Genomic DNA, 13,818 nt, shown 5'->3' with positions numbered 1-13,818 from the left:
GCTGGTGGAAAACTGGTGGGCTAGGTGATATCATTGCCTCCCTCTGGCCCTCTCCTTTCCTAAGAATCTAAGGCCTTTCCGACCACATTGCAGTGATTCCAGGGACTTGTAGGGCGAGGGCAGCAAAGAAGGTAATAGATACAGAAAAGACAGGAAGGACAGCTTTACTCTGTTTGAATCCCGGGAGCTCTGAAATATACAATGGTAGTCCCAGTCACCTATCTTCTTTTATCACGGCATCAGTGTCTGGTTTAAAAAATAAACCCAAAAAGTCAAATAAATAAATACACACACACACATATACATATATATTTAATATGCTTACATATATGTATGTTTCATCATTATATGTATATATAAGTTTCACCATTGAAAAAAGGAAAATGAAAAACATAGCCTTGCTTCTTGATGTTAATTATTTTTCTCTATGGCATTTTTCAGTCTTTTTTTGCATTAAAATCCAGGAACTATTGTATCACATTGTATGTTTATCATTTTTAGTCCTTATTTTCAAGTTGAAGTTAGCTCATTTCAGTTTTAATCCAATATAGCCAAGATCTTGTAAAGGAAGTACTTCACAACTAATTAAGAAAGGTAATCATGATGGAGATTAATATTTTGAGGGTGTGGTTCTCTGATCAAATCATAGCTCGTAAAAAATGCTGATTTTAACTTTCATTTCAAAAAAATCCTAAGCACAAGACAACTTACATATGAAAGATAATTTGAAGATAAAATTTAATTAGTATTATTAACTCTAAGTTTTAAACAAGCTAATCTTAGAATACACAATTTGGTATCTTTCAAAGTTTGCTCTCTACCTTTATTATCAGCATAACATTTAAAATACTATGCAAACAGTAATTTTACAAATTAACACATTTAATCAGATAAAATATCCAACATTCATTTTTTACCAGAGATAAAATACTATATTAAAAAGCTCACATTTCAGGAATTCTCATTCATTACTGAGAGGAATAGAAAAATGGCATAGCCACTTTGGAAGACAATTCGGTGGTTTCTTAGAAAACTAAACATACTCTTACAATATGATCCAACAATCATCCTCCTTAGTATTTATGCAAAGAAACTTGAAACTATGTCCACATGAAAACCTACACACAAATGTTTATTGCAGCTTTATTCATAATTGCCAAAACTTGGAAGCAATCAAGATGCTCTTTGGTAAGTGAATGTATAAACTGTAGTTCATCCAGACAATGTAATATTATCAGTACCAAAAGGGAATGAACTATCAAGACATGAAAATATCTAAATACATATATCTAAGTGAAAGAAGTCAATCTGAAAGGCTAAATAGTGTATGATTCCAACCATATATGACCTTCTGAAAAAGGCAAAATTATGGAGACAGTAAAAAGTTCAGCAGTTGCCAGGGGTTGGGGGGCAGGTGGGTGACTCAGTGGAAAACAGTGAACATTCTCCTACAATGATCATCCTACAATGATGGATACATGTCATTAAACATTTGTCCAAACCAGTATAATGTATGACACCAAAACTGAATCCTAATATAAATTTTGGATTTGGGATGATTATAATGTGTCAGTCAGTGTAGGTTCCTCAGTTGTAACAAATATATTATTCTGGTGGAGAATACTAATTATAGGAGAGGTTATGGGGGGAGTAGGTATATGGGAAATCTATCTTCCTCCTAATTTTGCTGTGAACCTAAAACTGCTCCAAAAATAATAAGGTCCTGGGGCATCTGGGTGGCTCAGTCAGTTAAGTGTCTGCCTTTGGCTCAGGTGGTTATCCCAGGATCCCAGGATTGGGCCCCACATAGAGCCCCGCATCCAGCCCCACTTCCAGCCCTGCATCCAGGCCTGTATCCAGCTCCTCATCAAGCCCCCCATGGAGCTGCATCTGGCTTCTTCTTAGCAGGGAGCCCATTTGTCTCTCTGCCCCTCCCCTCTGCTTTTGATCTTTCTCTCTCAAATAAATAAAATCTTTAAAAGAAAATAAATAAATAATAATGTCTTTTTTTTAAGTCACAATTTTCTCAAATATACAATTCAATTTTTTCTTGTAATCTAATTTTTTTTATATTCTCAAGGGTTAGAATTTTTTTGATCTTTTATGAACATTTTCAAATAGGTAAAAAGTTTCAAAAAATAGTATGATGAACACCTATATACCCATCACCTTGATTTTTTTTCTTGAAAGTAAATACAAACTTCATGACTCTTTACCTCAAAATAGTCAATATAATCTTGCTAAGAATAAGAAATGTTCCAACATAATCATGATTATGTTGACTATTGACTATTGACATATTGATATACGACTATTACACCTAAAAAAATTAACTATTTTCCAAAATTAATACTCACATTTTTCTCAATTACTCTTAAAATACCTTTTTATATTTTCCCCTCACACAGTCATCAAAATATGGAAACAGCTGGAATTGACCATATAGGTAGGTCAGATTTCTTTATTATTCAGGATATTTTTATATTATCACATTTAAACTAATGTGTACCAAAAAGCACATGAAAAGATGCTCAATATCACTAATCATTAGGGAAATGCATACCACCTTATACCCCGTCAGAAGGGCTAGTATCAAAAAGATGAGAGATAGGTGTTGGTGAGAATGTGGAGAAAGGGACCTGGTGCATCATTGGTGGGAATGTCAATTGGTGCAGCCACTATGGAAAACGATATTGAGTTTTCTCAAAAATTAAAAATAGAAATACCATGTGATCCAATAATTCCCCTACTGACCATTTATCCCAAGAAAATGAAAACACTAATTTGAAAAAATATATGTACCCCTATTTATGGCAGCATTATTTATAATAGCCAAGTTACAGAAGTAACATAAGTGTCTATCAATAGATAAATGGGTGAAGAAGAGGAGGTATATGTACATACAACAGAATATTATTCAGCTATAAAAAAGAATGAAATCTTGCCATTTATGACAACATGGATAGACCTAGAAAGTATTATGCTAAAAGGAATAAATCAGAGAAAGACAAATAACATGTGATTTTGGAATTTAGATTTATATGGAATCAAAAATCCAGAACAAATAAGCAAACAAGAACAGAAACAGAATTATAAATAACAGAGAACAAACTAGTGGTTGCCAGCAGGGAGGGGTTGGAAAGATAGAAAAATTAGGTAAAAGGGAATAAGAGATATAAACTTCCAGTTATAAAATAAATAAGTCACAGGGATGAGAAATACAGCAGAAGGAATAGAATCAATAATATTGTAATAATGGTTATTATGGGGTGCCTGGGTGGTTCAGTTGGTTAAGTATCTGGACCTTGATTTCAGCTCAGGTCGCGATCTCGGGTTCGTGAGACTGACCCCCATGTCGGACTCCATGCTGGGCATGGAGCCTGCTTAAGAGTTTCTCCCTTCTTCTGCTGTCCCCTCACTCTCTCTCTTCTTCAAAATAATAATAATAATAATAATAATGACAATAATATTGTAATCATGTTGTATGATGACCGGTGGTGACTATACTTAATATGATGAACAGGCTGTAAAGCATAAAATTGCCAAATCACTATGTTGTACCCCTGACACTAATATAACATTGTATGTCAATTGAACTTTAATAAAAAATAAATTAATAAAACGGAACTCATGTATAAAACCAGAATTTCAGGGCACCTGGGTGGCTCAGTGGGTTAAGCCACTGCCTTCAGCTCAGGTCATGATCTCAGGCTCCTGGGATCGAGTCCCGCATCGGGCTCTCTGCTGGGCAGGGAGCCTGCTTCCTTCTCTCTCTCTTTCCGCCTGCCTCTCCGTCTACTTGTGGTTTCTCTCTGTCAAATAAATAAATAAAATATTTTAAACAAACAAACAAACAAACCAGAATTTCAATGTATTCATCGCAAATGAGAAACACAATAACGAAGTTCAGCAACTCATAACCATTTGCCAAATTTATTTGATAAGCGTGGAATTTAAACAAAGCAGTTAGTTAATTTGAATTTTTAGATAAACTTCCATCGGCAAAACAGTGCCAGCTACCATCAGGAATGAGCCTGGTTGGCTCTAAGATCAGGAAACTTTCTTGCCCCAGGACTGTGCACAGGTGGATCTTCCTTCTTAATAATTTGAATGTGCTCACTTTGCTCTGTCCCAAGTGTCACTATGCTAGTTTAGTTTTATTAAAAAACAAAACTCATCTGAGTATGTTTTAAGGATCTTATTTGTGGGACATCTGGTTGGCTCAGTCAGTTAAGCGTCTGCCTGGGCTCAGGACTGATCCCAGGGTCCTGGGTTTGAGTCCCACATCAGGCTCCTTGTTCAGTGGGGAGCCTCCCTCTACCTGCCACTCCTCCTGCTTGTGCTCTCTCTCTCTGACAAATTGATAAGTAATATCTTTTAAAAATAATAATAATAAAGATCTTATTGGCTTTTTTCAAAGATTCCTGGATTGAGCAGTATCTTATATACCAGATAGAAAGGAGCTCTGAAGATCTATATGAAATGAAAGACTTTTTTTTTTTTTAAGATTTACTTTTTTATTTTAGAGAGAAAAAAGAGAGATAGCATACATAAGCAGAAGGGGCAGAGGGAGAAGGAGAAAGAATCTCAAACAGACTCCACAATGAGCGTGGTGTCCACGATGGGGCTTGATCTCATGACCCTGATAGCATGACTTGAGCTGAAACCAAGAATTGGAAGCTTAGCCTACTTCACTGCCCTGGCATCCCTTGAATGAAAGACTTTTATAGGCAGAAAAAGGTGGGACAAAAAAGTTATTAGAGAGAATGGATTGTTTGTGGCAGGGTCACTTCCTTTAAGAGGTGTGTATGACCCAGACTACAGCTATCTTGGACAAATCTGCCTGATGATGCTCTGTGACTCACAACCTTCTTGAGCCTGCCCCTTCTGCTTAACCACACTTTAAAGTACAGCCTTGGGGCATAAGATCCTTGATCTGCTTTGGAGATGAACTATTCACAAGCCTTTTCCTCCAGGATGGCTTGCCAGCACGTAGTCCCCACTCCCTAGGGCCACAGAAGCAGGTTTCAGGGAGGTGAGACTGCAGAATGTATTACTCATCTGTTGGTTGACCAATCCTTTTTTCTTCATGGAGTCTCACCGCGCGTCTTTCACATAGTGGCTGCAAGTTAGGTAGGCTTTTCCCAGAGCAAATGAAGGCTCTCTAAACAAATTTCCCCCCTAAAAATCGGCAGAAAGCACATGGCGGTTGAAACCACATCTTTTAAGCTCTGAAGTGACCCTTCTGCTTCATCCAATTCCTCAAGGCAGTCACAGTGTCCTGCCCAGAGTCAGAGGGAGAGGACAATCGTATCTCCTCAGATGGAAAAGTGTTAAAGAATTTATGAACATGTTTTTAAACCATTAATATTACTCAAACCCATTTTTAATTAGTCTTTAATATCATCCGAGAGAGAGAGAGAAAGAGAGAGACAGAGAGAGAAAGCTCACTGATACCAGAATAAATGCATTAAAACCATATTCATTGCATCACTTCTCTTCTTAATATCATTCAGTGGCCAGAGACTCTCCATAGTTTTTGGGAAAAGTGGAAATTCCTTAGAAAAATCGACTATTTATGATCTGGTTGCTGTTTCTCCCTCTGGCCTCGTGTTCACCCATGGCCTATTTTGCCCTCTGCATTCCAGGCATGCAGATTGCCTTACTGAAGCGACCCCTTCCCCTATACTGCCTTTGTTTCTGGCCATTGGATATTCTCAAAGTTCTTCCCATTTTTTTCTGTCTAATTCCTGTAAATCATTCAAGGTTTAGTTCAGGCATCACCTTCCCCAGGAAACTTTTTCATCTCACTTGCCTGGGTTCTCTAACTCTTCAGAGCACTTCCAAAGCCCTGTGTTCTTATCTTGTCTTAGTATTTATAATGATGTACATTAGCTAAAACAATGCCCATTACTCCTCATTGGGGGGCGCCATATACAGGATTTCAAGGGACTCCACCTCCCACACTGAAAACACATAGTTCCTCCTGTGGGGCCCACTAAACTTGATAGCCTTGACTATTTAGAAAGCCCCGTGACTTAAACAAGACTAATCAGAATCTTTCCTTAAAGTTTCTCACATATGAACTAAGGAACGTGTTAAGAAAAATTCAGAAGAATAACTTTGAAGATATAATTGACTTTATTGGATGATTTTTGAGCCAGGCTGTATCATTCCATCGTAGCAGATAGAACGGAGCTCCCAGGGGCTGTATCAAGTAGAAAGTTTTTATGGCAGAAGGAGGAAGAAAAAGTTTTTTGCGAAGAGGGGTTAGTGTTGGCAAGGTCGCCTTCCTTAGGGAGAAAGTGGGGGGGTCTGTTAGGCAGATTACATGACTAGTGCTAACCAGGTAGTTCCAGATTGACTGGTGAAAGGTCATATTCGTGAGAGAAGGTGAAACTGCAATTAGGTTAGGCATTAAGTGTATGGTGATGTGGGCTTAGTACAAGTCACACCATTTGGGGCTTATCTCTCTCTCTTTCTCTCTCTCTTTTTTTTTTTTTTTTTTTTTTAAGATTTTATTTGTCAGAGAGAGAGAGCACAAGCAGGGGGAGTAGCAGACAGAGGGAAAAGCAGATACCCTGCTGAGCAAGGAGACCAATGTGGGACTCAATCCCCGAACCCTGGGATCATGACCTAAACCAAAGGCAGGCATTTAGCCAACTGAGCCACCAAGCCATCAGGGGCTTATCTCTTTTTTAACAAAGTAAGCTTCTTCTCTGGTGATGAAATTGGATGTTATAAGATCAGAGGCTTACAATAGGCATCGTTTTAGTTTCATGCAGTCCAAATGCACCAGTCAGAGATAAGACAAAGAAAGTGACATTCAGAGACGCAAGGGAGATAGAGAGATAAATACAGAGTTAGAGGGAGTCTTAATGGCATCTAAATCCTTAGCTCCAGGTCATCTTTCCCAGTAGACTTTGTGCTGTTTGTTTGTTGTTGTTGTTGTTTTAAGATTATTTATTTATTTATTTGACAGACAGAGATCACAAGTAGGCAGAGAGGCAGGCAGAGAGAGAGAGAGAGAGAGGAATCAGGTTCCCTGCAGAGCAGAGAGCCAGATGCGAGACCTGATCCTAGGACCCTGAGATCATGACCTGAGCTGAAGGCAGCGGCTTAACCCACTGAGCCACCCAGGTGCCCCACTTTGTGCTATTTGATGGCATCATTACTGCTGCCAGTGAACTAGGCAGATGCCAGGCCTTGGGGCTATGACCCCCCTCTCCCAAAGATGTCATGGAATGTTCTTGGTCATGTCACAAAAAGAATTCAAGAACAGACACGGCATGGTTAACAAGCAACAAAAGTAATAAAGTTTATTAAAGCAAAGGTACACTCTTGAGATTCAAGAATAGGGAAGTGAGAGAGAGAGAGAGAGAGAGAAAGCGGAGTACCCCCATGTTTGGGTTTCTATCTTTTATTGGTAGTTGTTAAAAGAGGGGTGTAATACTCATTACTTGAGGCAGGGAGTTCTTGAAAGAAGGGTTTTGCACCTTTTCTCCCTCATTTGGTCAAGGGTTTCCTATCATGGCACCCGCCATCTTGGACCTGTCTAATTTGATCTGGGTTCTTGCAGAGTGCTGCCAGGACAGGCTCTGACTTTCCTGATACCTGGTCCTGGCTTCCACTAACCTGCCCTCCAGTTATCCTGTTAGACCTGAACTAACTGCCACCTACTCTAACATTACTTGTGTTTATATCCTGAGTGCTTTGGATGCAAAATAAAGACGAAAAATGTGGAGTGTGTCATAGTCAAGAGAACAAAAAGTAGATTTTTAAATTTAAGATAGCAGATGAAAAATGATATATTTGCTTTTCCTGTCTCTTGAAACTCTCCTAAAGCAACAGTGTCATGGATTGAACTGTATTCCCCCAGAAGATGCTGAATTTCTAAGCCCCAGTATCTGTGAATGTAACTTTGGAAATAATGGTATTTGTAGATGATAAAATTAAGATGAGGCTGTTAAGGTAGGCCTTAAACCATTATGACTGATGTCATTCTTTAAAAAAATATTTTATTTATTTATTTGACAGACAGAGATCACAAGTAGGCAGAGAGGTAGGTGATGGGGAGGGGGGAGAGCAGGCTCCTTGATGAGCAGAGATCCCGATGTGGGGCTCAATCCCAGGACCCTGGGATCATGACCTGAGCCAAAGGCAAAGGCTTAACCCCCTGAGCCACCCAGGCACCCCGACTGATGTCATTCTTAAAGAGAAAAATTTAGATATAGGGACAGACACACATAAGGGAAAAAAGTATGTGAAGTCACAGGAATAATGCCATCTGCAAGCCAAAATGCAGGAGTCTACCAGGAGGTAGGAGAGAGGCAGGAGATAGTTTTTCTCATAGCCCTCAAAAGGAACCAGCTGTACTTATACCCTGATTGCAGATGTCTAGCCTCCAGAACTGAGAGAATATCTTTCTGTTGTTTAAGCCATCCAGTTTGTGGTACTTAGTTATGGAAGTCTGTGATAGTGTGGTTTATAATAATAAATATATATTTGGTCTTTTAACTAGTTCCTGTTAGAGCTCCTAAAACTGTTAGAATTTCTTTTTTTTTTCTTTTTTCTTTTTTTTTTTTGGGAGAGAGAGAGATCAGAAGTAGATAGAGAGGCAGACAGAGAGAGAGGGGGAAGCAGGATCCCTGCTGAGCAGAGAGCCTAATGTGGGGCTCAATCCCAGGATCCTGGGATCATGACCTGAGCCGAAGGCAGAGGCTTTAACCCACTGAGCCACCCAGGTGCCCCCAAAAACCTTTAGAATTTCTTAAATGAGGAAAGCAATAAAGGTGTATTTCGTTGTGTTAATAAGTGACTTTTGGAATGCCCCTAGACAACATAAGAATGGGCTGGTCACCTGAGGAACCAACCAAGGGATTAAAGAATTGGAACTTTCAGTCCCACCCTACCCCCCCACCTCCAAAGAGAGGAATGGGGCTGGAAATTGAGTTCAGTCACCAACGGCCAATGACTTATTTAATCAGTTGTGCTTAGGTAATGAAGACTCCATAAAAACGCAAAAGGACAGGGTTCTCAGAGCCTCTGGGTTGGCTGAGCTCCTGGAGGTCCTGGATGAGGGGTCATGCTTGGGAAGAACACGGAAATTCAGCACCTCTTCCCACATACCTTCCCCTTTCATCAATTCCATAAGTAAAATTTTTCTCGAACGTGTGTGACCCACTGGAGCAAATTAATCACCCAAGGAGGAGGTCTTCAGAACCTCCAAACTACAGGAGCTCAGGTGACAATCTGGATTTGCAACTGGCATCTGAAGTTGGAGTTGAGGAGAGCAGTCTTACATGACTGAGTTCTTAACCTATATGTTCTCACACCATTTCTAGGCAGATAGAATAAAACTGTATGAGACTTGGGGACATGAGAGACTCCATTTTGGGAAAAGCTCCGTTGTCCTTTCCAAAACTAATGAATTCTTGAACTGGGCCAAAAGACTCTTGAACTGGGCCAGAAGCAACAATTCTTTTACAAGGAATTGTTTTTAAAAGTCAACAGGACCAGAGTTATCTTGATGGTAAGACTTGATTGCAGACTTTCTGAAGAGAAGGGGGCATAAGGTCTCATGTGTGCCTTAAGGAAACATGCCTCTATAAACATTGTATGTTATGTAAAGGAGGCTGAGGCTCCTCCTTGTATGGAGATTTTTATTTTTTCATTTTTTTATTTGATTATTATTATTTTTAGTATTATAATGACGTAAAGGCAATTTCTCGTCATTCTGGGGTTACCCCATGGTCCCTCTGTGCAGCACAAGTTTAGCTCAAAAGGTCTGCGCCAGCGGAGGTTTTGTCAAGGCAGGCAACATCACCTGAGGGATGGCTTCACGTTTCGTTTGCCTGAGTTAAGAGGTGAGCTGGAAAGGAGAGCTAAAGGAAAACACAGGTTAGTGAGTACAAGCAGGTGGGCAGTGAAAGTCAGTCAGGTCTTAGGAACTCGCCAGTGACAATTTCACACCTTCAGTGGGACAGTACTTGGGATTCTACCTGAGGGTTTGCTCCCCAAATTTCAATTCAGAGGCCTCAAATAAAGACCTTTGTTCTTTTTCAGTTTTGCCACTCTTCTCAGATGACTATAGTATCTGAATTGAGTTGAATTTCAAGACACACTGTTGGTGTCAGAGAATTGCTTGGTATGGGGGAAAAACCCAAGCATGGGAGCTGGTGTCAGCATCCTACAGCCAGAGGAAACAAATACAGACTGTAAAGGCTGTACAAGGAAAAAGAAGTCAAAACTCAAAAAGTCAAAAAAGAGAGAGATAAAGAGAGAAAATAGAAAACCATTTTAGAATCTAAAAAAGAATAGTGACAAATGACCAATAACAGACTTCAGAAAGGAAATCCTTAATTTAATCTGTATGAAAGGCTAAATTTGATTAAAAGGAATAAATCTTTAATTAAATAAAAGAAGAGCAGCAGATTTTTCAGTTTGGAGTTTGAGGACTAAGTAATTTGAGTATAAAACCAGTCCAGTCGACTCAGCTCTCTGCAGGGTGTACCCCTTCTCTGGCATTCAGCCTCCAAAGCTGATGATTAATGAATTAAATGCTGCACTTCAGGCCTTCAAGTAGTTATGATTACTTACTGGTTATTTGACTCCCGATGGACTTTTGTCCCCTTTAAATTGAATTTCTATGATCTACTTTGGTATTTACTTACTTGAATTTTTGACCCTTTTGGAGGAGGGTAAGGGCAATGCCCAGCTTTACTAACTCTAGTAATTAGTATTGACATCATGGGGGCACAGCAGGTTCTAAGGTTAGTGTAAGAAGGGGTACAGGAGATGACCCATTGACATACAAACTGGGACTCAAGAAAGGTCTAGACACTTGGAACACTGATAACATTTGTCAAATAAGGACCACAATAACCAAAGGGCAACAGAAACAATTAAAGAATAAGAGCAGGAGAAAAAGAAGAAGTACCGAGATGCTGAAATATAGAGAAGAGGCATAATATTTAGTTGGCCTTATTTCATAATTTTGCTTATAACTAACCTTTTATGAAACACAGGGAAGAAGTACTGTCTTTGGGGTAGTTCGGGACCATAATGGTCTCCTTGTTTTATAGATCTTCCCTCTTTCTTATGCTCTATCCACAGCCAAACCATTTTACAAGTTACAGGATCTCTTTTCTCTCTTCGGAACTTTACAATGGCTTTCACAGAATGCATGATAAAGATCAAAGTGCTTCAGCTCCCATGTAATGCCTTCCACACAAAGATGCTAACCTGTCCTTCCAGATTCATTCCCATTGTATCACTCCTGGTATTTTTAACATTCTCCATGCTTCACATTCTCATTTTTCCTCTTTATTCACAGACAAAAAGAAAAAAAAAATGCTCTTATACTGTATACTCGACGTTTAAAATTTTATCATCCTGTAGGGTTCAACTCAAGTATTACCGCGTTCACAATGCCCTTTCCAAACTTTTAATGTTATGAGGAATTCCGAGGTGGCATATAGTGCAATTATGGGTTAACTAAGGTGAAGGTGCCAAGAGAGACACTGGCCAACATCCTTCAGAGACAGCATGTAAAATATTTCCCACAATTGAACTCTCAGTGTATCTTGGACAGTCCATAAATCACTGTAATTGTTTTCCCAGTCAGTCTGCCAGCTCAAGGGCAAAATTCCTATTCTGGCCTCCTATTGCCTTCCAGACAATCTGCTTACCCAAGGAAAAGAAAACAAAACTTGCTATTTTCTGTCTCTGCAATTTTTCTCCTCAACCTCTTAAATTCATTACATAAATCCCATTTTTGCTTTATTTCCTTACTCTCATAATCAAGTATACTCTTAATGTGTAAACTCTTACAGACCACACTTAATAAACTAACTCAATAAGATACAATACTGTAGTTCCTGACAGATGAAGGGTAGCAGAACTGCCACCTCAAAATACAAGTTTCTTTGGCATAAGGATTATCCTAAACTGGTTTTTTAAAAAACAACAGACAGGAGAAATTCTAAAAACTTTGTAAGAGACATTTACATTTATAAGGAAATCTCCATTTGTAAGGGTGTCTCCTCTTTCCCAAGAAAAGGAGGATGACTAAATTTTTAGAAACTCTCAACAACGGAGAAGACCCTGATTTAAATCTGCATAACAACCATACTTTTGATTACTGTGCTTTTCCAGGTAACTTCTCATACACCCCTACCCCAACCAATCTTCTTTTATCTTTAGCTGGAGATGGTATTCAAGATGATGCCTTGGGCCATTTCAGGGAGTTACTCAATTTTCTTAGGTCTCTCCCATGTATACAGTTGGTATACATATTATTAAACTTCTACTTTTCTCTTGTTAATCTGACCTTTTTTTAACCCCCTGGGGTGTCTCAGCCAAGAACCTAGAAACACAGAGGCAAAATTATTTGTCCTTCTCTACACAAGCCACTGCAAAGCAACCTGTACAGTTTTATTTGCCTCCAAACCACAGATAAACTAGTCAACTTAGCACAGTCATTCATTTCTCAGACCCATCCGCCTGGCCCAGGAAGGAGAATCTGTATTGCTCTTCTGTAAATCAACACATGTCCGTCTTTCAGGTCTCCCTCTTGTATTGGAAGCTTTGTGTTATCAGAGTCAACTCCTTCCATTGTGTAGGTACAGACTCCTTCTCCCAGATAGTGATATCCCACTAGACACTACCCCTTACAAGAATTGTAGTTGGACCAAGGAAAAAAAAACTGTGGAAAATATGGGAGTGGGAGATGTTTGTCCAGTATAATCACCCCCAACAAGCCCAAAGTAACCAGTAGAGGGTGGATAGTGCAGCTTCACTGCCAGGCTACATAAGGTTTCATACGTATTTGTGTCATTTGGGCTAAGAAAGAGGTAGGAGAGAATCTCTACTGCTTAAAATCAGAAGAAAGGGGCGTCTCAGTTGGTTGAGCATCCAACTCTTGATTTCAGCTCAGGTCATGATCTTAGAGTTGTGAGATGGAACCAAGCATTGGACTCTGCACTCAATGTAGAGTGTGGTTGTCCCTCTCCCTCTGCTTCTCACCCAGTTCACACTCTCTATCTCTTAAATAAATAAATGAATAAAATCTTTAAAAAGATAAAATAAAGCCAGAGGAAAGATCTAAAGAAAGACCAAAAGAACCTAGAATTCTGCTGACGAAAAGAAATAACTGTAGTCCTTTTCATCACCACCTGCAATGTTCCTTTTCAGACTCTCACCATCTTTAACTAGGATTTTTACACTATGTTCCTAGCTGAAATGAAGACCTGAATTCCTTATACTTCACCCAAGACCTCAGACTTTCACTGGAGTATCTTTCTAAATATTGATCATGTTATAAAACTCTCCCATTAATAAAACATTAAGTAGTCCTCATTGTCTTCAAGTTCAGTATCTGAATTACTTAATTTAAGCCTTAACAATATGACACTTTTCTTTAACTCCATACACCCATGTTTTGCAATATGTAATTTATCCTAAACTACTGTATAACAAAGGAAGGAAGCCAGTAGTAAGTAAATAATTATAGAATCAGAAAAAGAGAGAAGAAGGAGGATGATAAAGATGGGGAACTAATTACCTCATTTATCACCCATAAACAGGTGATCCTTGAACAACGAAGGGGTAAGGGTTAGGGGTGCTGGTCCCCATGCAGTCAAAAATCCATGTTCAACTTTTGACTTCCTCAAAACTTAATTACTAATAGCCCATTATTGACTGGAAGCCTTATCAATAACATAAATAGTTGATTAACATGTATTTTCTATGTTTCTATCTAGCATATATATATCTATCTAATACGCTGTATTCTTACAATAAAGTGAGATTGAGAAA

This window comes from Mustela nigripes, chromosome 6 (assembly GCF_022355385.1).
Source record: "Mustela nigripes isolate SB6536 chromosome 6, MUSNIG.SB6536, whole genome shotgun sequence".
Taxonomy (NCBI): Eukaryota; Metazoa; Chordata; class Mammalia; order Carnivora; family Mustelidae; genus Mustela; species Mustela nigripes.
This window is presented reverse-complemented; position numbering follows the sequence as displayed.